General features: G+C 42.2%; 1 long non-coding RNA gene across 1 annotated transcript; it reads left to right on the top strand.

The window, feature by feature from the left end:
* Positions 1-6,285: 6,285 nt before the first annotated feature.
* On the top strand, positions 6,286-15,820 carry LOC138105884 (uncharacterized). Its single transcript, XR_011148766.1, has 4 exons — positions 6,286-6,992; positions 10,590-10,740; positions 10,921-11,152; positions 13,822-15,820. It is a non-coding gene; the product is annotated as an uncharacterized lncRNA (long non-coding RNA).
* Positions 15,821-21,996: the final 6,176 nt, after the last annotated feature.

The raw sequence follows: 21,996 nt of genomic DNA, 5'->3' as shown, positions 1-21,996 counted from the left end.
CCCCCACACTAACTCCTGCCAGTGTAGGTAATAACTTGTAAAGGTTCTCACTGTCTTTACTCTGTTAGAACACCGTGCTTCGTAAGCTGCTGTGGCTCAGCACCTGATTATCCTTAAGCAACTCTGCTTTCTCCATACTGGGGCAGTCGATTCGAGAGCTGTGCTGTCCCTACACGTGAATTACAGCTCCTGTAGAAAGGGCAGTGGTGACTCCTTACCTCCTCTTCAGTACTTCTTGTTGATGAGATTCAGCGGATCCTTACCCAATACCCTTGTTTTAATAGTTACTAATTTTAGCTCGTAACTCCCCTGTCTGGGGAGAGAGCAGCGTCTGTCAGTGTGGCAGACACGCCTCACTGTGGATAGTAGCAGTGGTGTCGAGCATTCTTCATTTACATACGAAGTAGCCGGTATTTAATACAGCAACCTCCAAATGTCACATAGAACGGTGCTTGTTCTAAAAACCACCAAGGTCTGGAGAGAATTCCTGTCACCAGGGTGGTGGTGTCTAAATCCTAAGCACTTGGTCTGACCTTTGTGGACGGTCTCCTAGCGGCAGTCAGGGCTCGTTCTGCTATTCAAATAACCCCAGCTAGCTGCTGACTCATCTCTAGTTCCACTCGGCACATCCCAGTGCTTAAATATAAAAATTGTTTCAGTAGCACTCTGTGGCTGTGAAAGGCAAACCTAACCAGAGTCCCTATGTAATCATCATGAGATCAGAAGTGTCATGTAACCGGCGTAATTAAAAACATTAAAAAGCGTTCACATGACTTTAATAGGGATGCATACCAGTCCCAGCAGGCTTCTTTCACTGAGTAGGTAAGACTTGCAAATTAAAGATACTTGCAGCTGGAAACTTCCCTTTCAAATAACTGCAGGTCACTGTGACATTGGAAATGGTTGCAAAAAGCTACAGTGAGACCACAGTCATGGCACGCTGCCCCCTCCCACACACATGCACACGATTTCCTGGGAAATTTGCTCAGCTCCATGCCCCACAACCCTAGCAAGCTTCAAAGCTACAGGGCTGGAGTTAGTTAAAAGGAGAGTTGACAAGACTCATGTTAGTAAGATAAGCTCATGAACTTTGTGATTCATTTTTGGAAGAGAAATAAATGGAACAAAATTACTTGCCGCTAGTGCTTGCCTTTTTATTTCTTTCACTAATTCAGGGGATAAGGTATTGTATCTTTATAAGAACCTCAGCTATATGTTGTGCAAAACACAAGTTATAACACTATTATTGCTATCCTGTTAGCAAAGAGGGAAACTTGGTCATGAATCTAAATCATCCCACTTTGCCTGCCCTTCATATTTGCTAATTAAAAAAATAATAAAAATGCAATTTTCAATTGTCAGAAGGCAGCATTTCTTTCAGACTTTGAATTTTTGGTAACCTAATTGAACACAACCTTATAACTTAACCAACAATAACTAGTTTTTCTGCTGTAGAAAGTCTAGATATGCAAACTGATGTTATTGGTGTTTTTTAGCATCTATTCCATGGCCACTTTGCCCAGGTGGGGCACAGAACAGCAGCACTGTTACAACTGTATGAGGGGGTGCTCTGCTACATGAAGACCTAGAAGGAAGAAGGAGTCATCAAACTTGTACAAATGATGAGTAAGGAATACACTGCAAAAATGCAGAACTCTGATTCATTTGCTGGAAGATGACATGGAGCTATCTGAATCCCAAAGAGGAGGATGAGCTGTTGCCATGAAGTGCTAGTTACAACTGCATGATAAGCAGAAAACCTACCTGATAACAGCTGCAGCTGAATTTGGAAGCAAGTTGCAATGTGGATGGGACAGCAATCAGAAGACAGTGATGACACTTGTTAGAAGTATTTGGTTTTACTCTGTTCCTGATGCAAAGAATGCAGCCTGCTGCCCCTAAAATTTTCTGCCCCAAGCTCTGGACGCAGATTTTGGGTATCTGAGTAGCCATCTAAACTAATGAAGATTAAAATACCAGAAAAGAAGATAGGGGCCGAGGCACTCAAGTATTTCCTGATGCAGCTGATCAGACATACTACCCTCTAGCTGAGCTTCCAGTAGTCAGACTTCTCCAGAGGCTGGAAACCAGTGTCCAGCCAACCGTTTTTGTAGCCCCATGCTTTGGCAGCTGACAGCAGCTTTTCCAGGGTTCTGTTTTCCATTTGATGTTTGACTCCTCTCCTCCCTTCCCCTCCCCTCCCATCCTTTGTGCGAGCACTTAAATGCCTTCCACATGTCAGGGGCCCGCATCTACCCTTTCTATTACAAGCCTTACATATGCTGAAGGGTTAAGACCTTCAAGCAGGAAAGGCATTCCCTTCTCTACTTTGTGTACCACACCTTGGGCCTCACTTTGAGATAAGATTCAAAGCAGCTAACAAGCTGTAAGGCAGGCTTTGCAAATTTTGATGAGCAAAACTTCACCTCCAGGATTAAAGAGTATTTCAGTGGCAGCTTTTAAAACGCTGGCAAGTATCTAAAGGGGATGGCAGTACCTCAGACATTTCAGGCTCTGGGGTGAAAGTGCAGATCAGACTCCTCTGCACATCTCTGGGTGCACAACACCTGACAGAACTGTCCTCTGAGGGCAGTGGGTGAATGGAGGAGACTTTTGGCTGATGCTCTTACTAGTGAGGCCTGGAAGATCTTACCCTATGCCAGGTTTTCAGGGCTGGTAATTATGCCTCTTTCACTGTTCGTCTCAAGGACTGCTATGAAAGAGCGAGTATCAAACAAAAGGGTGCTGGCTGCCTATTTTCACAACACTTTCCCATCTCAAAGTGCTCTTTACGCCTCTGTGATTGACTGGATTATTCCTAGCCAGGACAGATTTTGTGCTCACACACACCCTTTGCAGGAATGCTTTTGCTACCTCCCGGTGGTTTGTAAAGTGACTATAAAATCAAGGAAAGCATTTGGGAGATGCTGTTATTATGAACAGGTTAGGGTGTGTTTATTTTAGTTATTTATTCTCCTTCCAATCCCTCCATGCCTCCCTCAAGCTTATTAACAGACAATGCTTCTACAAGCAAAGTATACTGAAATCATTGGGGCTCACCTAAAAAGGCCATTTCAGCAACATTATTCAAGTTTCCAATATTTATCTTTACCTACCAATATGTATTTCTGGCTCATTTCTTGACTTTGCTGTTTTTAACCTTGGGGCATGAGGAGGGGTGTTTTGTTGTTTTTTTTTTAAGGTATAATCTGCTTCAGTTTTAGCCTCTAATCACTATTTCATTAATGACTTGCCTGTACAGCTTGCCCCATTTTATCTCTGTTGCAGTCGAAATTTTCATTTTGTGAATTTCCTTGCATTTCTCAGCTATACCCTGCTGAATGTCAGACACCTGTGACATCTGGGCATGTTCTTACATGGTCCACAAAAGTTCACTCTGAGCTTTTTTTCCCAAAAGCTACGGAGAAAAGCACTGTATAAAATCTGTTTAGAACAGAAGTTCGTTGGGGGTGGGAGGTGAGAAGTTTTATCTCTGGAAATAAAAGCAATGTGGCATGAAGGTATTTGTAATGTGGGTTCCTTTTAACGAATCTTAGCCACTTAGTTGACTGAAGACATTAAATTGGTGTTTCCCTAAAGTAAGTAATTAACTTTCAACACTGAAAATTAAATTGCCTAAGATTATTACACAGCTATCTGAACAATACTTCTAGTGTCTTGTTGCTTTTATTGCTTTTTTGCCCCTGGCATTTTGTGTGTAATCATCCAGACACCATGAGACGTATTGATTAAAAATTTGGGGCACTTTGCACAGTACAGTCTTGTTTTATACAACCTTATGCTATTATGTTATTACTCTAGCCAAATACTAAGTAAGAGCAGAGTTAAGAGAGAAACTTTGGGCAGTGCCAGTCTGTCCTGTCCTGTCCATAGTCAGAAGTAGTTTGGACTCCTGAAACAAGCTACATCTTCACTGGGAGAAAGACAGATAGACTCCTGAGCTGACTAGTAGATATTTTTATATTAGGCTGAGAATATTTCCTCTTAATACACTGAGAAAAACTGTTTGAAAAGCAACTTCTGTGCCAATGCTCCCAGAGCTCCGGAGATGTGAGCAGTCCTTCGTGTTTGTACAGTGTCAAGCACAATGCAGATTGGAGTGTGAGTGGGACAATAAATGTCTTATGGCATTTTCATTATAAAAGCACTTTTTTGGTAGATGTGACAAAAGCTATGTTTAAAGAGCACTGGGCCCTCTCTAACTCATTGCAACATCAGTTTCACCTCTGGCTTGGCTGGGCTGATTTAGCAGCTTTCTGCTAGCAAGGCTCTGGATAGCAAGTGGCAACCAAAATATTTCAAGGCTGCCTTATCCTCTCTTATCCCACAGCCTAATGACAAAAGGAGACAATTGTACCTTGTTTGCTAACTACATGTTGTGCTTTAATCTTGCATTTTGGCTAATGTTGTCATGAAGTTGCTAATCATCATTCTGTGACGCTGTCTGCACAGCCACTCCACAGAGCTCTGGGCTGCATTGCATGGGGCACGGTGTCACAAAAGAGCAAACACAAGCACTGGCACCTGTTGATAACTGTTGTTTAGAGGGAAGTTGTTCCTTTTGCCAGCCAGTGAAACATCAGAACTCCAGGCCACTGAATAAATGCTATTATACATCATCTGGGCACCATATGATCTGCGTGCTCTGAGTGTAGCTGAGCCACAGCCCTCCAAGCAGTCAGGTGAGAGATCTGGCTTCAGCCTCAGTAGCTGTCTGCTTTAGCAGCAGTAAGGCTTCCACACTGGTGTGCTCTGAAGAGAATCAGGGAAAGCCTCTCATAAAGTACCAGAAGGATTCTGTTCCCCTGTACAAGTGCTGGAGTTTCTGCTGACCCTTCCAAGCATACCTTCCAGGGTACAGCTCTGCACCCTGGGGTATCTGCTGCTTTGATGCCCCCTCAGAGAACTCATCTTCTACTCTGGTAACCAAAACTGTGGATCTCATCTCATCTCATCTCATCTCATCTCATCTCATCTCATCTCATCTCATCTCATCTCATCTCATCTCATCTCATCTCATCTCATCTCATCTCATCTCATCTCATGCAGCTTTTATTATATCTTACAAAAGAAGTCCACTCTGCACTGAAGTCTTGCTTTGGCACCAAGCTTGAATGGACAGAACTGGCACACATGCATAGTTGGAGGTAACTGGGTTAAATATGTCAGCAGGCTGAGCCCTTCCATGGAGGGAAAGAGGAAATGAGGTCTGAACCAGTTCCTAGCGTAGCACAAATTAGTGAGCTACTAAGAGCCCTCAGAGAGGTTCCCAGAGGATCCAGGTAATTGTGGCTGCAGGTGGCTACAACCATGAATCACATAGGTGAAAGTCGTGCTGAAGCCTCAGCAAGACTGGTTTTATAAGCCCAGGAGCTCAGCCCAACCACTAGTCCACTATTTTATCTACCTGACTGCCAAACACCCTCAGTTCCTGCACTAACAGCTAGCCAGAGTAAAGCATCCTATTGCCATTTGAAACACTGGGACTGAGACAAGCTATGTTGGCCAAACCCTAGCCTACATCCATACAAGTAAATCCAGTATGTGTACAAGTTTGACAGGGAAATTTATCTTTGTGTCTGAAATTCACTTTTTAATAAGTGAAGATCTGTTTCCATCCCAAAGTGTTTGAAAGGTACTTCTGTTTTTGAGAACATTAGATAATTACAGTAAAAAATGACTTCATCATCTACCAATAATGTCTTGTAAGTATGAATATATAGATTTTGCAAAGGAACTTAAAACTTTCCGGTTTCATAGTGAACTTAGCCTTCAAACTCTTAACAGAGTAAACTGTATTTTCCTTGTCCTAACTGCTTACATGCCTGATTGTCTGGAGTGGTCTTTTAGTTTTTTTTTTCTAGAAGACTCACAACATATCTAATGTCCTAGGCTGAGACAAACAGCTTGATTGCTATTTCCAACCTAAAGTCATGTTTGTTCTACAATGTGATGATATCTTTGAACCTAACTTGTGTCTAGCTCCTTCAGAGCCTGAGTCCAGCCATAGTCTGAATGTGTTTAGCAAGGATAGACAGCATGGAGTTAAGCACAAGCTCAGTGGTATCTCACACAAAATCACAGCTGATGAGATTCATGCCTTTTGCATCTCAGCTCAGTATCTAGAGGTTGCATATGGCAAGTCAAGACCTGACTACAATTTCCTTTTGAGCCTGAGACGGTTCAAGGATCTTATAGCAGAAAGTCTTTTACAATGAGGGCTTTTTCTACTGTTCCTGTTGAAGCTGGACTTTTAAAAGAGGGTCGAATTCATGGGAGAACAAGGAAAGGCAGAAAGAGACAGTATACAGTGCCTGTTCCTGGAGCACTTGGGCTCCTTCACTGTGAGGCTGAGAGACAGAACTAAGGGGTAATGACTCAAAACATTCCCCTATTTGTGGAGATGCCAGAGTGCTTTGTTGAAATGGAGGAGGTGAGCTTTTGTGTGTCTAATGGGTAACCTCTGATCTGATAAGACAGAGGGTGAGTGATGGGCTATGAGTGTGACAGGAGAAGATCCTGTGGAGATGATGGTGCCTCTTGTCATGGTAACTTGTTCTCCTTTGCACAAACCACTAGGTTGTGGGGCTCCCCCTCCTCCTCCTCCTCCTCCCTGGGAACATTCATGTGTGGCCTGGGATGTTCATCTCTGCTGATGGGCCATAATGGGCCATAATTGACTCAACTGCTTGGTGTGATGCACAGCTGTGTTGTCTTAGAAAGTGTGAAGGACTCCCAAAGGCTCCCATGATCCACATTAATACATCATCCAGTGTGAACCTCCCCACCCTGCCCCGGGGGAGGTGCTTGGGCATTCCCACCTGAGCAGGAATATAAACCCAATAGATTTTGTGTTCTGTAGTTGTCTCCACCACCTGATGGATTCAGTCTGCAGCCATCGCTTTGACCAAGACTGTGACTATCACACATCAAAATTGCAACAACTGAGTCTCTTCGTGAGGCCTATGGTGGTGAGATTTCTACTTTTATCCTTTCCTTCTTTTTCTTATATATTTTCTGAAGCGATATTTTCATATTGTCATATCACTATAGACAATAGCAACCCAAATGGCTGCCTACCTGTTTCCCTTTGCAATCAAATTGTTCTAAAATAAACCCTATATATGTATATTTGCAAGCACCAATGACTCAGCATCATTTCACTCTAATCTACCTCAAGGGATCTATTACCAAGAACCTTGGCTACCTGTGCTTTCAGGGACGGGTCATAGCAGAGGCCCAACTCAGTTTCACATTTTGTTCAAGCAAAAAATTCCTCATCAGAAGCTAGGCCTACCTTCTCTCCTAGGAAATGCCCTTACTAAACTGTAAAAGTGGGTCCAGAATTACTTTTTCTTTTCCACTTTCTTTTCTGCTTTGTACAAACTGTTATTATTGGCATTTCTTTTTGTCCAATTAAGATATTTCTTTTCCTGGTATGATGGTTGACACCAGTCTCATTTTTGCATGTAAAATTTTATCTTTCTATGGCTAGAAAGGTGAAATAGTGAACTGCAGATGCAAACTTCATAATGATTCATTAGTCATTATAGTAGTTCCTAACACAGGTCTGAGTTATTCAGGATTATTGCATTTAAATACATCCTGCTTCAAGGAATACATTATTCTCATTTGTGGAGGTCTGGTGTACGAATAGATGTTATGATGGATTCTGCCTGGAGAAGAGAAGGCTCTGGGGAGATATTACAGCACCTTCCAGTACCCAAAGGGGGTCTGCAACACAATTGGACAGGGCCTTTTTACAAGGGCATGTAGTGATAGGACAAGGGGGAACAGCTTGAAACTGAAGGGAGAGTAGGTTTAGATGAGATATTAGGTAGAAATTCTTTACTGTGAGGGTGGTGATGCACTGGACCATGTTGCCCAGAGAAGGCCCATCTCTGAAAGTGTTCAGGCTGGATGGGCTCTGAGCAGCCTGGTATCGTGAAACATGTCCTTGCCCATGGCAGGGAGGTTGGAACTGGATGATCTTTAAGCTTTCTTCCAACCCAGACCAGTCTATAGATTTATAATTGGGGAAGCAAATTTACATCAAAATTTCCCCCACTGGGCCAGGGTCACAAGGCAAATCTGGACCTGCAATTCCTGGTGAAACTCCAGTAAAGTACAGTTCTTACACATTCTCTGTCTTGACCTGCTCCTTCTTCAAACAGTCCTTAAACGTTCAACAGAAAGATGGGCAAAGTCCTATACAGCAGATACAGCCTAGGCCTGTGATGTGGAAAGTTGTGGATGAGCTCCTCAGACTCCTAGAATGGTCTGCAATGCCTAAGCACCTGAAGGAATGTTTTAATCCCAATTTAGAGGATTAGCATTTGTCAAGCCTAAATGACTGAAAAAAACTGGGGGAGAGGAGGTGGTAATAGGAGCATACCAAATCTGTGCTACACATTGTACCTGTTTCTGCTCAGGTTCCTGCCTGACCTCAACCTCAGACACCATTATTGTCATTTTTTTTTATCAGTCTAGTCTCTCTCAGGAGAGCTGTTATGCCACAGCCCAAGTGTACCAACACACAGCACTCCATACCTTTAAGTAACGTGGCTTTTCCGTGCATGGGTTTTCCCTGCCCTCACCTCCCCAGCCAGACTGTGTCTGGTACAGCACTAGTTTGAGAGAGGGATACTTTCAATAGACTCCCATTGTATCAGCTTACCATAAGAAAGAATGACAGGACAGTGGCCAAGCACTGCAGGGAAAGGGGTTTACAAGTGCCTGAGTGAAGTCATGCATTGACCCTGTTCCATTTTTTCCAGATGTGGTGCTCAGGGTTTGTAACATTGCAGTAGGCTGTGTAGGTCCTCTGTCAATGTTTTTACAGTGTACTGTGGGAGAATTCATCTGTCCCACCCCAGATCCTGGCAGAAGTAGCATGGGTATGGCAAGTCATGAAAGTGAATTGGCTCTGGCTCCACATTTGTGGTTCCACTGGTGGCAAGGCATTGATCCAGTGGTTCACTCTCCAGTGTATAAGTTATGCAACAAGCCTGCTTGTCTGCAATTCTCCTTCTTTTAAACTGTCTAGAATCAAACATTGAGCCTATTTTGCACTCTACCTTCAGCTGTCTGAACCAGGCAGCCCTTTCCATATCTGCTGCATCCCAATACATCCTGCTCTTAGCTTTGGTGCTATGCAAGTCAGCACATTCCCATTCCCCTTCCCCTGGCACACTTCTGCACAAGTCTGCCTCTGCTCAGCTTTCTAAGCCAATTTCAGCGGTGTCAGCCTGTGGCTTTCTAGGCCTGGTTTTTATCTAAGCTCTGTGAATCTACAGACATGCTCAAGACAATCTGTTCACTGATCCAGTCCAAGCAGTCAGAATATACCCAGCTGAAACACTTTTTGATGCAAGCTGACATAGAACTGTTGAATTGTTAGTGTTGGAAGAGACCTCTAAGATGCTCAAATTCAATTGCTAACTCAGCCACTGTCATATTTTAAACCCTGTCCCCAAATACCATGCTCACAGGTTTTTGAGCACTTCCAGGGATGGGGATTCCACCACTTCTTTGGGCAGCCTATTCCAATGCCTGACTACCTTTTCAGTGAAGAATTTCTTCCTAATATCCAACCTAAATCTCCCCTGGTGCAACTTGAGGCTATGCCCTCTTGTCCTATGTTATTACCTTGGAGAAAAGGCTGACCTCCACCTGGCTACAACCTCCTTTCAGGCAGTTGTAAAGAGCAATGAAGTCACCCCTGAGCCTCCTTTTCATGACTGCAGAGGAGAAAGGTTTAGGACCAAACATCACAGTCTGATATGACATTTCTGGGCTGCCATGGAAAAGAAGTTATGGTACTAAAAGGGAATCACTATGAACAAACAATAGTGATGTCTGCATAACTAGTACATAAGCAGCAACCAGTACACAAGGCAATGCCAAGTTCAAGAACACATAAAAACTGTCAGAAGGCAAGCAGTATTAATGGGCTATTAATTACCCACTGTGAAATATTAATAAAAGTTAAAATTAGTTTCAACTGTATTTGGTGAAAACCCTAAAAAGATGAAACAAAGGTGCTTTCATGATTTGCTTGCTGAAAAGGGAGCTTTTGAGATTCAACAGCAAGCAGTTGGACTGTCAACATGAAAGGAGCGATTGATCAGAGCAAAGTGCAGAGGGGTTCCCACTACAGCTAGCTCAGGAATTCTGTGCAATGGCAATAATAGTGATGATGGAGAGCCCAGACCAAATGTTAGAGGAGGGGTTATTAAGTGACAGGAAGGCATAAGGTCTACTGGGATGAGCCAGGAGGCAAAGTAGTAGTGGTAGAAGTTGAGGGGGAGGGGTTAAAGGAAGGAGAGAATTTAATGAAGTGATACAAAATTCTTTGCATGTGGCTCAGGGAAAAGGCCAAATGGGGAAGATGGGCTGAGTAGAGTGCTGGAAGTTACTGGTATTGGAAAGGGAGTTGGAATTATTAGTGTCTTCGGATAGCTGTGCATGACAGAAATTAGTGGGCTGGCTGGGAGCAGCAGAGAGTAATGTGGCATATGTGACAGATGAGGAAAGCTATTATCTTCATATTTTCTACAACTGTTCAGGTTCATAATGGCTACAGAAGAAAGGTTGGCAAGGGACTGAGCAAGATGGTGCAATCTGGCTGAAATAGGAACAGTGTGTTCAGAAAGGCACTGACCTGCCTCTTTCTGAGTGTGAGACTATGGAAAAACATCCAGAACACAGGAACCTCAGGTAGGTGAGCCCAAGAGTGGTTTTGGGAGACAAGCAATAGAATCATTCCACGCAAGGGCAAGAACAGAACTAACTGTATTGGAGTGTAATCAGACTGAGGCAAAAAAACCCACAAAGGAAAATAAGACCTTCAAGTTAAAATTTTGTTGTCTTCTGTGCCCTGCTGCTTTTTCTGCCTAGAAAATAGGTGTAGACATCAAGCCTCCTCTTTTCCCTCTAATGAGCACTGTCCTTGTGTGCTGCCCCTGGGACAGAAGATGAAGGCAAGGAGAGCTAAAGGCAGAGGTGTGTGGGAGAAGAAGGCATGATCAACTGAAGGGTGCCAGCAGATAAGAAGAGGAAGGGAGGAACATCTCATGGAGCTCATAGTTTGGCAGTGCTGCACAGGGCACATGTCCAGGGGAGGGACCAGGTAAGCACACATGGGCTGTGGCCAGGGCAGCTGGGTTGGGAAGCAGCCACAAACTCCTGCAGCTGGTGAGAGAAGGTGACAGACTCCCCTGCCAGGGATGGCGCTTCCCTGTTTCTAATTTTTTCTCACTTTGCCTCTTGAATTTTTTGAGGCGGTATGTCATCCTTACTCAGGCCAGATTCATTCTTACCCTGGAAGTGACTCCAGGGATTTCAGTTCAGATGTTAACTGTTTGGACACAAATGTGTCATGCAGAGCATGGAAAGGTAAAATTGTGACCTAAAAGAGGCAGGATAAATGTTTTGAACACCAAAGTTTCCTGTGTATAAGTTTTATTGAGGAAGGCTGTGTGGCAACATCATGACATGACCAGGGCTTTGGGTGCTGATTAGGTTAGCACTATGTTGGTATCCTGCTTGGGCTTTCAGAGGAAGAGAGATCAATACCACCAGTAAGGTCCTACAGCAGCTATTCACAAAATAAAAATCCAAGTCCAGGAACAGTAGTTCTGATGTGGCACTCACATCTGGATCAGGAACTGCCTGTCAGCATCTGTGCCCAGAGGACCTAGCACAGTGGGACTTCAACAGAATTCCTCCTCCTTCCTGAATGGCTGAAAATATTGGACCCCATGGGCTCTGCTGGCTCCCTGCTCCCTTCCACATTCCAAATAAGAATAGGAATCATCCTGAGAGAAAATTAGTTATGTAGGCTGCTATTGCTGTCCTTCAGAGAAGGGAAACAAGCTAAAAAGCCACGTAGAAGCTGAAATTAAAACTGAGGAGTTTCTGGCTGGGTGCCCTTTGGAGTTTGTATCACTCATTCTGATTAGAAAGAAAAACATTTAATATACATTGAAATATTTTTGGCAAGAACAGGGAAAAATATGCTATATGATGGATATGGTTTTAATTACACTTTGAAAGTTTGGCTAAGTGGAACAGTAGCAGCAAAAGAGTTTGCTGTTTAAGCTATTCCCCTCACAAACTTAAAATGAGCCTTTTCTGCTTAGCTAAATAGTAAGATGACATTTCTCTCCAAGTTCAATTAACTCCCAAAGTTGATCTCTCTTTACTAAGAAAACTTTTGACTTGCATATTAAAACAATGATGGGTAAAAATAATCTTGATCAGTCACTCATGGATCATCTCCTCCTGTTTATTCAGATGTTAGCCCAGTATCTTTTCCTTTCCTCATTACAACCATCACTTTAACGTAGGAGCTCTTTAGTGGTGACTGATAAATGTGAACAGAGAAAGAAAAGGTATTTTTCCAAGGAATTACTGCACAGCACTGGCACTGCAGCAAGCACTTTGTGTTATAACAAGTGCAGCAAAAGCCATATATCTGAAATTATTTGCATATCTCTATTTTAAATTCCAATTTCACATACTTGAGATGTCCCATTTCTGGTCTGAGTCTAAAGGAGAAATATTTTTCTTCCTTTAGTTTAAAAATTATTTCTATCTCAGACTGGAAGTATTTTGTTTTTGCCAGAGTTCCTGCTGTTCTTTAATCTATGGATGTTGTGCATAACAGGCTGGACAGTACTGTAGAATACCATTTATTCTGGTGAAGATGTCTGAACTTTAGAAAAAGGGCTGGCAAAAGGGGGATCCAAATATTGGATCTGGACTGTTCCCATTTGGTCAGGATATGAGCAGTAGTCCCTTTTTATTTGCATACTCACCCTGGGGGTTGGGTTTCTTAGTCATTCTTTTATACATGCAGCATGAAAAACATGTTACTTACCAAATCACTCTGACTCACTAGATCCCGTCAGTTCAAGGGCTCATCTATTATACATCTGACCAATCTCTCTGGAGTCCTATTTCATGGCATAGCTAAAAGCTCCTCTTTCATTATAACTCACGACCATGGCAAGAATCCAGTTGCATGATTTGACAGACTGGATCTCCTGACAAAATTAACATGATCTTATAGCTATGAGTACATATTTGCATCTCCAAAGCAGAGAAAACAATGTACAAGGTAAATATTAATGTTGCTGGATGCATTGTACAGCAAAAGCCAGGGTACTGAATGCAGAATTTGCTCTCCCTTTCCACAGACACCTAGTTTAAGAACTTACAGTACCAAGGTAATCTTTAATGCATTCCCTACTCCTGGGCAAAATGTCTTTAATATATTACACTGCCATTCTACTAAACTACCATTCTGAACCTAGGCAAACACTTCTACAACCTTTATTCAGAAATTTTCCATCAAAATCCTGGGTAGCTAATTATCTTTTTAAGGAGATTAGGGTTCTTTAATAAACCCAAAGATTTTTTCACATAGAATTGAAAACAGCCATATCAAACCTGGTACTTGGGAAACACACTTGATTAAACAGGAATCTGTATTTTGTGAGTGCTTCTTTCATGGAATCATAGGACCATGGAATGATTTGAGTGGATTGGGACCTTTGAAGGTAGAATCATAGTGCTGTTAAGCTTGGAAAAGACCTTTAAGACCATCAAGTCCAACCATCAACCCAGTACCATCACAATGTTCACCATTAAAGAGTCCTCAAATGCCAAATCCATGCATTTTTTGAACACTTCAGGGATGGTGACTCCACTACTTCCCTGGCCAGGCTGTTCCAGTGCTTTACAACTTGGTCCATGAAAACATGTTTTTCTAATATCTAATCTAAACCTCTCCAGGTCATCTAGTCCAACATCTTCAACTTTCTGATCTGAGAAAGCCCTGCACCCAGGATATCAGGACACACTAAATCAGAAGTCCTCTTCTGTGGGGATCTTGAGCTTCCCTCTGGCATTGCCTCATGGTTCTGCTGGCATAGTCCTCACGTTGCCTCAGCCACCCTCCCTCCTATGGCCAGATGAGGCACAGTGGTCACAAGCTTCACCTTGCACCCTGAAGGTCAATACTGGGGAAGACCTGAGTATAGAGCAGGGAACTCAAGGAAACTGAGGTCTTGAATCAGTTGCAATGCCACGGGACTGGACTCATCTCACAAACTACTGATGAGGTTGCTGGTGAAGCTGGGTGTGCTGGGAAAAGGGGACACACATCTCAAATGGGGTGCTGCTGAATTTGTTGCTCTGTCTGCTGCAGTAGAACCTCCTACATCACCACTGCATGTGAAGCACCCCACCAAGGAATGTAAGAACTTTCACACTCACCAGGCCAAACACCCAGTGTAGGTCTGTAGAGAAGAGCCATATGCCTGTGAGGCCCTTCATGCTTACATGGAATCAACAGTTCAGGCCCCTGGGGCAAGCAGAGAAAATTCCCCCTATTGAGATGCCACTGTTGCTTTGCCCTTCTCACAGGGGAAAAACCACCAACAAGATCATTCCTTCTGTGGAGGAGATCCCAGCGTGCCCAGTGAAGGGGAAGCCCTGGCTAGGTAGGTTTCCCCCAGACCTGCTCTCTCCACCATGCAGTACAGACCCTCCTTCAGCCAGGCTGCACGTGAGGTGTTCCCAGGAGGCTGCCGTGGCTCTCGCTGAGCCACAGACCTCTCCCCAGGGCAGAGCAGGAGGGAACACTGCTTGTAAGGTTTTGCCTTGCATGCAAAAGGTTTGCTGTTAGTTTATGATAGTTTCAGTCCCCTTTCCCCAAACATTTTCCCAAGCAACACCCAACCTCCTGCCCACCCTCCATAAACCTGTCCCTGCTCAGGGATACTGAGACCCTCCCAAAGACTGTCCTAACTCTACTCTGCTGTTGGCAAGACAAGGAAGAAAACTCAAATTCAAATCATGAAATCAGGCCTAAAATTCAACCATACTTATTTTAAAACATTTATAGAAAAAAGACAAGTAGAGAAAGTGTGCAATATTTGTCAGCATAAACTGAAATAAGCAATGAAAAGAGAATTGTGGAAAAATACATTGTATTTGCTGTGGTTTAGGCCACATCCTGATTTAATTCAACACATCTGAAACAATGCCACTAAATCCACTTTGCATTTACCCCAAATAACTGAGCAAATGAAGACCTGGAATGAAGTTGAACTAGATTTTAAATTAATTGTTAGGCTTAGTAGCACAGATGAAAGTATAATCCTAAAACCTTCTTCCCCTTCCTTCATGTCACACTGCATTTTAAACATGCCAAGACAATGAAACTATTGCAGAGCTGGGCACTTCCTTAGTTACATAAACATAGTTTTCAGAGGCATCAGTTCGTGCTTTGATTCTTCAGGAGTCACTTATTTAGTAGCAGTCTGAATTGTAGCAGCTGGCTTTTCTCTGGAGAGCTCTGTGCAGCCCTCATCAGAATCCATCAGGTGATACTGCTCTGGGTAGTAAGTACTGCCTGGTGGTTTTCTCCAAAAGGTTGCTCAGCTTCCCACTGCCTGCCAAGACTTGAATAAAACAATTACTTTACTGAGCTTCTATCCATGCTGCAAAGCCTCTACATCTTCCTGACTTCCAGAGACTATGAAAAATGCTCCTGGAAGCAAAACCCCGCAGCTGTTAAATCCTTCCTTTTGGAGAGGAAGGGGTATGGTGATAGCCACCAAGCTTACTGTGATTATATCTATAGTTGAAACAAACTCAGGCTTTTTTCTTGTCACACTTGCAAGAAGCATCTAGGAACAAGACTAAGTGTATCTTTCTTAGGAACAAGAACCTAAACATCTACAAACAGTTATTTAGATCTGTTTATTCCCTGAGAAACTGAGGTACTTTCATGACTGTTTCAAGCACCATTTTACCTTTTTTTTGGTTTGTTTTCATTCTAAAATCACACTACTGGGGCATATATAACTAATCTATTCCTGTATCACTAACTCCAACTCAACATACAAACACCGAAAAAAAGACACAACGTCAAGTGATACTTGATGACTAAGCACAATGGATTTCTGCAAAAGCTGCTGTTTAACACTGCATGTAGGTACACTTTCATGATCTGATGTCCTCAAACCTATCCTAGGATCACTCCATAGGTATACCACTGACTGAAGCAAACTCCTGAAGTCCCAAAGCAGAAATCTTCAACCAGGTTCTTCCTCCATCACATTCACCAGGATAAATGGACCCTGCAGGTCAGCTCTGAGCCATCCCTAAGATATACATAGTGTTCACAAAAGCCAAACCAAGATTTTTCTGCCTGTATGTTTAGCACTTAGCTTCTCATATTAGTTTAGTGGTTAGAGTATTTCCAGCTACCATGGAAGATCATGTTTCAGGCCCTTAAAATGGAATTTAACCCAGGAGTCTGTAACTCTGTGTAACACAGTGTTGGGTAAGTCTCTATTAGGTAAACTGTTTAAATAACTTTATATAGTTTTGTATAAATAACTACACAACCGTTAAAGCAAAGAAATGAACCACACTCAGCGACAATGCAGCTGAGTGAGAGAGGAAGTAATTCTCTCTCTCTGACTTGATAAATATTTAGTTAAAAGAGACTGGAAGAGATCTCTTACAGAGCATGCAGGAATCCAGTAACGGGAACATTCCCTTGGGATGTGTGTCACTTCATGACTAAGCAGCATATGTTTGTTCTAGTTAATGACTGGCATTACCTCTCAATGACTCTCCTGATTTAAAGATCACATCTTTTAAATAAAGAAAAAAGTTTCCACAGTGTGGTAGGGCAAGAACTCCAGAAGAGAATGATGACAGAGAGGGAAGGATTACAGCCTTAAGTGTCATGCAGGACTTGAACAGTCCTCATCATACTGGAAATCACAGCTGTTCCTGTTCCCTCCTGATTGCACAGCCGGCTGAATATAGTGACTTGGAAAATCAGTAATCCTTCCAAAACGGTTTTTAAATGCAAGGGCAAGCCTAGATACCTACTTACTGGTGGAGGGACCCAATGGTCTGAATTGAAACTGAAAAAACATAGAGTGTCTGAAGACAAGGAACAGGTTTCTTAGCAGTCACCAAGACGCACTTGTGAAACTGAATCCTTGACAAAGAGGTGGTGAAGGTGAAATCTTCAAAAATGAAACCCCCTAGAATCCTACAGTGTTTGAATTTGAGCAGAAGGACTAGCAAAGATGGTCTGAAAACATAAAAGTTTCTAACAACCACCTTAATTTTCCTTTCTCCTGCCATGTTGGAGATAAACTCATGAAACAATTCTTCCTCTGGAAAATATTAAAATCAATTTCACCCAAGTTTAGGTCTTCTAAATCATGGTGTTTTCAGTATTATCTCTAGGTCACAGATCAAGGAGAAAATGCCACACAAAGGCATATTTGACCCAGGCCTCTGGATCACTGATTTTTATCAAATGACCTGTGGGTGAGACTTGATCACAAGGCATCCGAAATGGTACTAAGCACAATGTAAACAACTTTCTGTAAACAAACACATGCAGATACAAATAAACATGAGGGGTAGGGAGAATAGAGGTCTGTTTAGAGGTATTTTAATTTGGTTGCAAAGGACCAATCCATTCCAGCAACATTACACAAAACCTGTGTCCCACCAGGGTGAGATCTGACATGACTCAGCATTCCTTAGGCTGTTCCTTCCATGTGGGACAGCCAGACAGGAGCTGGTGTACACACTGTTCAGTTTCCCACTTGGCATGAATGAAGAAACAGGACGTAGAGTGCAAGCATATCATCGTGTGTATTCATTCCTTAAAGTAAATTCAGCCCAAGCCTTCCTTGGACAGAGTCAGGGTTAGGGATTACGCCAGGGCTGACTGCCCAGTCAAACAAATACCATTTACAAAGCTAGACTTTGCACTTCAGTGAATGCAGGGATGACCAGAACTAAGAACTCTGGTCCCAAAATACTTTTAAAATTGCATAATCACTCTTTCTAATGGGATAACTAGATCTAACCAAAACTTTCCTCATTTAATCCACTGTTTTGAAAACAAACAATACTGGCACCAAAGAAGAAATATTACAGATCCAGTGTTTAATTCCTTTAGCAGGGCAGTTCCACCTCAGGATCCTGGCTGAATTATGACACTTACCAGAGTGCTGCTGTAACATGGTATGTGGTTGCTTTTAGCTTATCAAAAGGAGACAGAATGATTTAGCTTAAACCTTTTTCCTGGAGGTTCATGCTAACACATTTTACCTTACACTTCCTATAGCCCAAAAGCACATATGCAGTGGCAGTTACCCACACCACAGCCAACATGCAGGAACTCTTTGAGCAAAGAAATTCAAGTGTGTTGCCTCTACCCAGATCTCTGAACTCCAGTCTCTTACAAAGAACACTTCACAGAAAAACTAATGTAATTATTTTCAGTAAAAATATTCCTTTTTTTATCCTCTCCTCCTACCTCCTTTTTTTTTTTTCCTGAAATAAAAATAAAAGTTCATGAAGGAAGAAGTACTGATCTGTTGCAAATTGGTGCATGATCATTATGGCCTTATCATAATGCTTTAGCACTGAGTTTATACGTCTGTGCCTGTGAAGGCATTCAGTTAATTATGGAGAAAGGGAGTGATTCTCAACAAACCTGAACTTTGGCAGCTAATTCACTATCTTAGTAGCAGATATTGAAAGGACTGCTTTATAATTTAGCTCCAGCAGTATCTCAGTACTATCACTGAGAAGTGAAGCTACACAGGACAAGGGAAGACTTCAACCAATGTCAAGGACTTCCCACATGCAAGAACCTAATTCTTCTGTTTCAAAGCAGAAGAATAAAAATTTTAAGCAATAATTTCACTGATATCAAAGCTGACCTCATGATAAAATACCATCAGATTGGGAACAGGTCCAAAGCATTCCTCAGAACTCATTATACAGGACATATATGTCGCCTCTTAGTAAGGCACTAATTAAGAACATGCAGTACCCAGAATATACAGTACCTAAATATAGGCTCTGTAACATTGAGTTTTGGATTCAACTTCCCCTTTAGCATCTCCATTTTCCATTCTTAAAGGAGGATCACGACTTGCCCACAGTAACATGGCAAATGGGAACTCACAATGAACAACAGTGTCACGTTCACCATTCAGCCACAGCTCACATTGCAGAAATGCAGCCAGACTAGAAGTGCCCAAAAGTTGCTGTGGAAGGCAACACAACTTTTGCTCTTCTGAAAATCAAGATTATTGGCACCATTAAGAGCTGCAGAGTCAAAGATTGCTACAACTCTTCAATGATATCTAAGGCTGAGCCCCCAGGCCTGGGATAACAGCCTTGCACTTCAAAGGTATAGTTCAGCAGCTCTGAGATTGACCAAAAATTGTCCCCACCATGGCTGTTCTCTAAGGTGTCTAAACATTTTTTTCTGGGAAGACAGCAGCTCATAATTCAAAATGAATGTTCTAATGCACACTTCATTTTGGAGAGTGCAAAATTCTCTAGAAGAATGATGATAGAAATCTGTCAAACATTATGATGTTGATGCAGAAAACAAAAATCTTTACAAAATATATAAAGATAATTTGGTATCTATACCACTTTTTTTACCCCACTGCATATAACCATATGTAAAGACACAGACGTACTATAAAGATTAGACTCTCTGGGGGTAAAAAGGAAATTCCAGGACATAAGGTTACATCATTTGCAATCATGAGTGAAGAAGTGTTAATTAAGGAACTGTTCTCACTGAACAGGCAGCTTTCAAGGGTCCTGTTTTCATACCCATAAATCAGGTTTTGTTAGAAAACAAACTGACAGGTGACAGTTGCAGCAAAATCCAACAATAGGTTTTTTCCCTAAAATACATTCTTCCAAAGTCTATGCAATGCCAGATGCTGGTCTCCTATTTTTCATTAAAACCAAATCACTCGGTACCTCTAATAATTTTGGTACAGAACATGAAGAGCTAAATTAAAGCTGAACAGAAATGTAAGCTTTCAGGATCTAAAGGACAAGCTGGGGTTATCACGTCAGATGCTTTAAAAGATGAATGTACAACTTGACCTGAACCAAACTTCAAAGTCATTGAAGGCCAAGGGAAGATAAAAAGAAAAATAAAAAGGCTTCAGTAATTACTTAGCACTGATATTTGAATAGTAGAGAAATGATGTGTACTTAGCTTAGAAGAAGCCTCCATGCCTCTGATTAAATAACCTGAAACTTAAAAAATCCTCAACAATAAGCCCCCAAACTATGAAATATAATATTACTTTACACTCAAATTCATTCTTTTCATGTTACAGGATAAATAGCAGTAACAACTATACTTCTTATAACATAGAGGTTCTTCAAATAAATACTAGCAAGAGGGAAATCATAGCAAGGGAAGAAATAGTAAGAAGGGCAGAAAAGGGGGAAAAAAGAGGAAAAAAAATTTTTCACCCTACTACTAACCTAGAGACCCACTGAGCTATATAAACACAGGGTGGGGAGAGGAAGAGAGGCAATTTCTTTTCTAAATCTATGAAATTCACAATAATCTGTATGGACTCACATCCATCTCTGCAGAATTCTACTACTTCAAAATAGCATAATATTTCCTAAAAGGAGAATTACCCAAGCTACTCATGAAAGGCCAGAGAATTCTGAGGCCTCACAAGCCTATTATTCACAGTAACAGCTAGAAGAACTTGGAAAGTACAACTAAAGATTTAAGTAGCACATGGGAATCCTTGCCAAAACTCCCTTCCTATCAGCTTACTGCCTCCCACTCCTTTCTCCTGCTGCAATCTTTACATCTGCACTGGGTTTTCAGATGATCATTCCACAGATGATTAAAAATGACTTTGAGATTAGATACCACCAGCAGCATGATCAAAACATCTGATTTGCTGTTTTTGGCCCAACAAAGGCTCTACCAGCAAGAGCTGCCCTAATCTCCTTACCTGGCTCAAGGGATTAGTTAATTAGTTAACTAACAAATCTGTTGGTGGAATAGTAATGGCAGAGAACTATTTCAAACTGTTCATTAGAAGTGAGATCATGATCTTGGGATGGTTCTGGCTGTAAGGTGGCATTACATCATTCCCCCTCAGTGTTGACACTGGGGCTTTGGGTACACATTAGGCAGACAGCACCTGCCTCACTAGAATTCAGATACATAAGTCATTACTAATTCAGCTCCCCTGATATACCAATCAAGGAAGCCACAGCTCAGCTAAGAATAAGCTTTTTTTTTTGTCTAGGGCATCCATATCTGACTCAGAGGAGGACCAGGTAGCACAATTACTAAAAGAAGTTCAAATTTTGTCTCTGCACCAGGTTCTCCATTCGCTAGCACTTGCAGAACCATTGCAGAAACCATACCTCAGTCATACTAGAGCAGGTATGCCAGCAGAGAGGTCACTGACCCACAACTGACAACAGGCCTGAACTCAGAGTCACATGCACACTCACATTGTCTGACCATCTAAACTAAACCCCTATTCTCATTTCCTAGGAGAATTAAAACCTGCACCCACAAAGTGTCTGATGCATCCAAATACATTTTCGCTTCTGATGCCAATTTTCTTGGTAGCCAATCTGCAAACCACACAGCCCAAAAGCAGGGACCCTCATCACTCTCTGCTCTTGTCTCAAAGATTTCTGCTCACCATCTCCTTCCTCTGTTCCTCAGAGGCCAGGTTGTCCTTTATAGCTTTTCAGCCTTTAACCCTGTCTAAGGCCCAAGTGACAAGCACAGGTGTCACCATTAATCTCTGTTTATCCAACGAAGCACTTTCTTATGAGAACCTACTGACCACTTGTATGTCTGCAGGTAACACATGGGGCACCATTTCATTGCTTTGGCCTGACTTCAGAGCTGCCTGGATGGCTGCCACCTTGCCAGACAGCAATACCCAGAAAACATTAGGCATATACAACAACTTCACATGAAGTCACAGTATGCATAACAAAACAGCTCAAAGCAAACTTGTGAGCTTGGTCATATATGTGGCTATACAAATGGCATTATGTTAACTGGAGAGAACCTTTTCCCCAGCATTTGCCCTGCAGTAAGAG

Source organism: Aphelocoma coerulescens, chromosome 2 (assembly GCF_041296385.1).
Source record: "Aphelocoma coerulescens isolate FSJ_1873_10779 chromosome 2, UR_Acoe_1.0, whole genome shotgun sequence".
NCBI classification, from domain to species: Eukaryota; Metazoa; Chordata; class Aves; order Passeriformes; family Corvidae; genus Aphelocoma; species Aphelocoma coerulescens.
The sequence above is the reverse complement of the archived record's forward strand: the minus strand, read 5'-3'. Positions and strand labels throughout refer to the sequence as shown.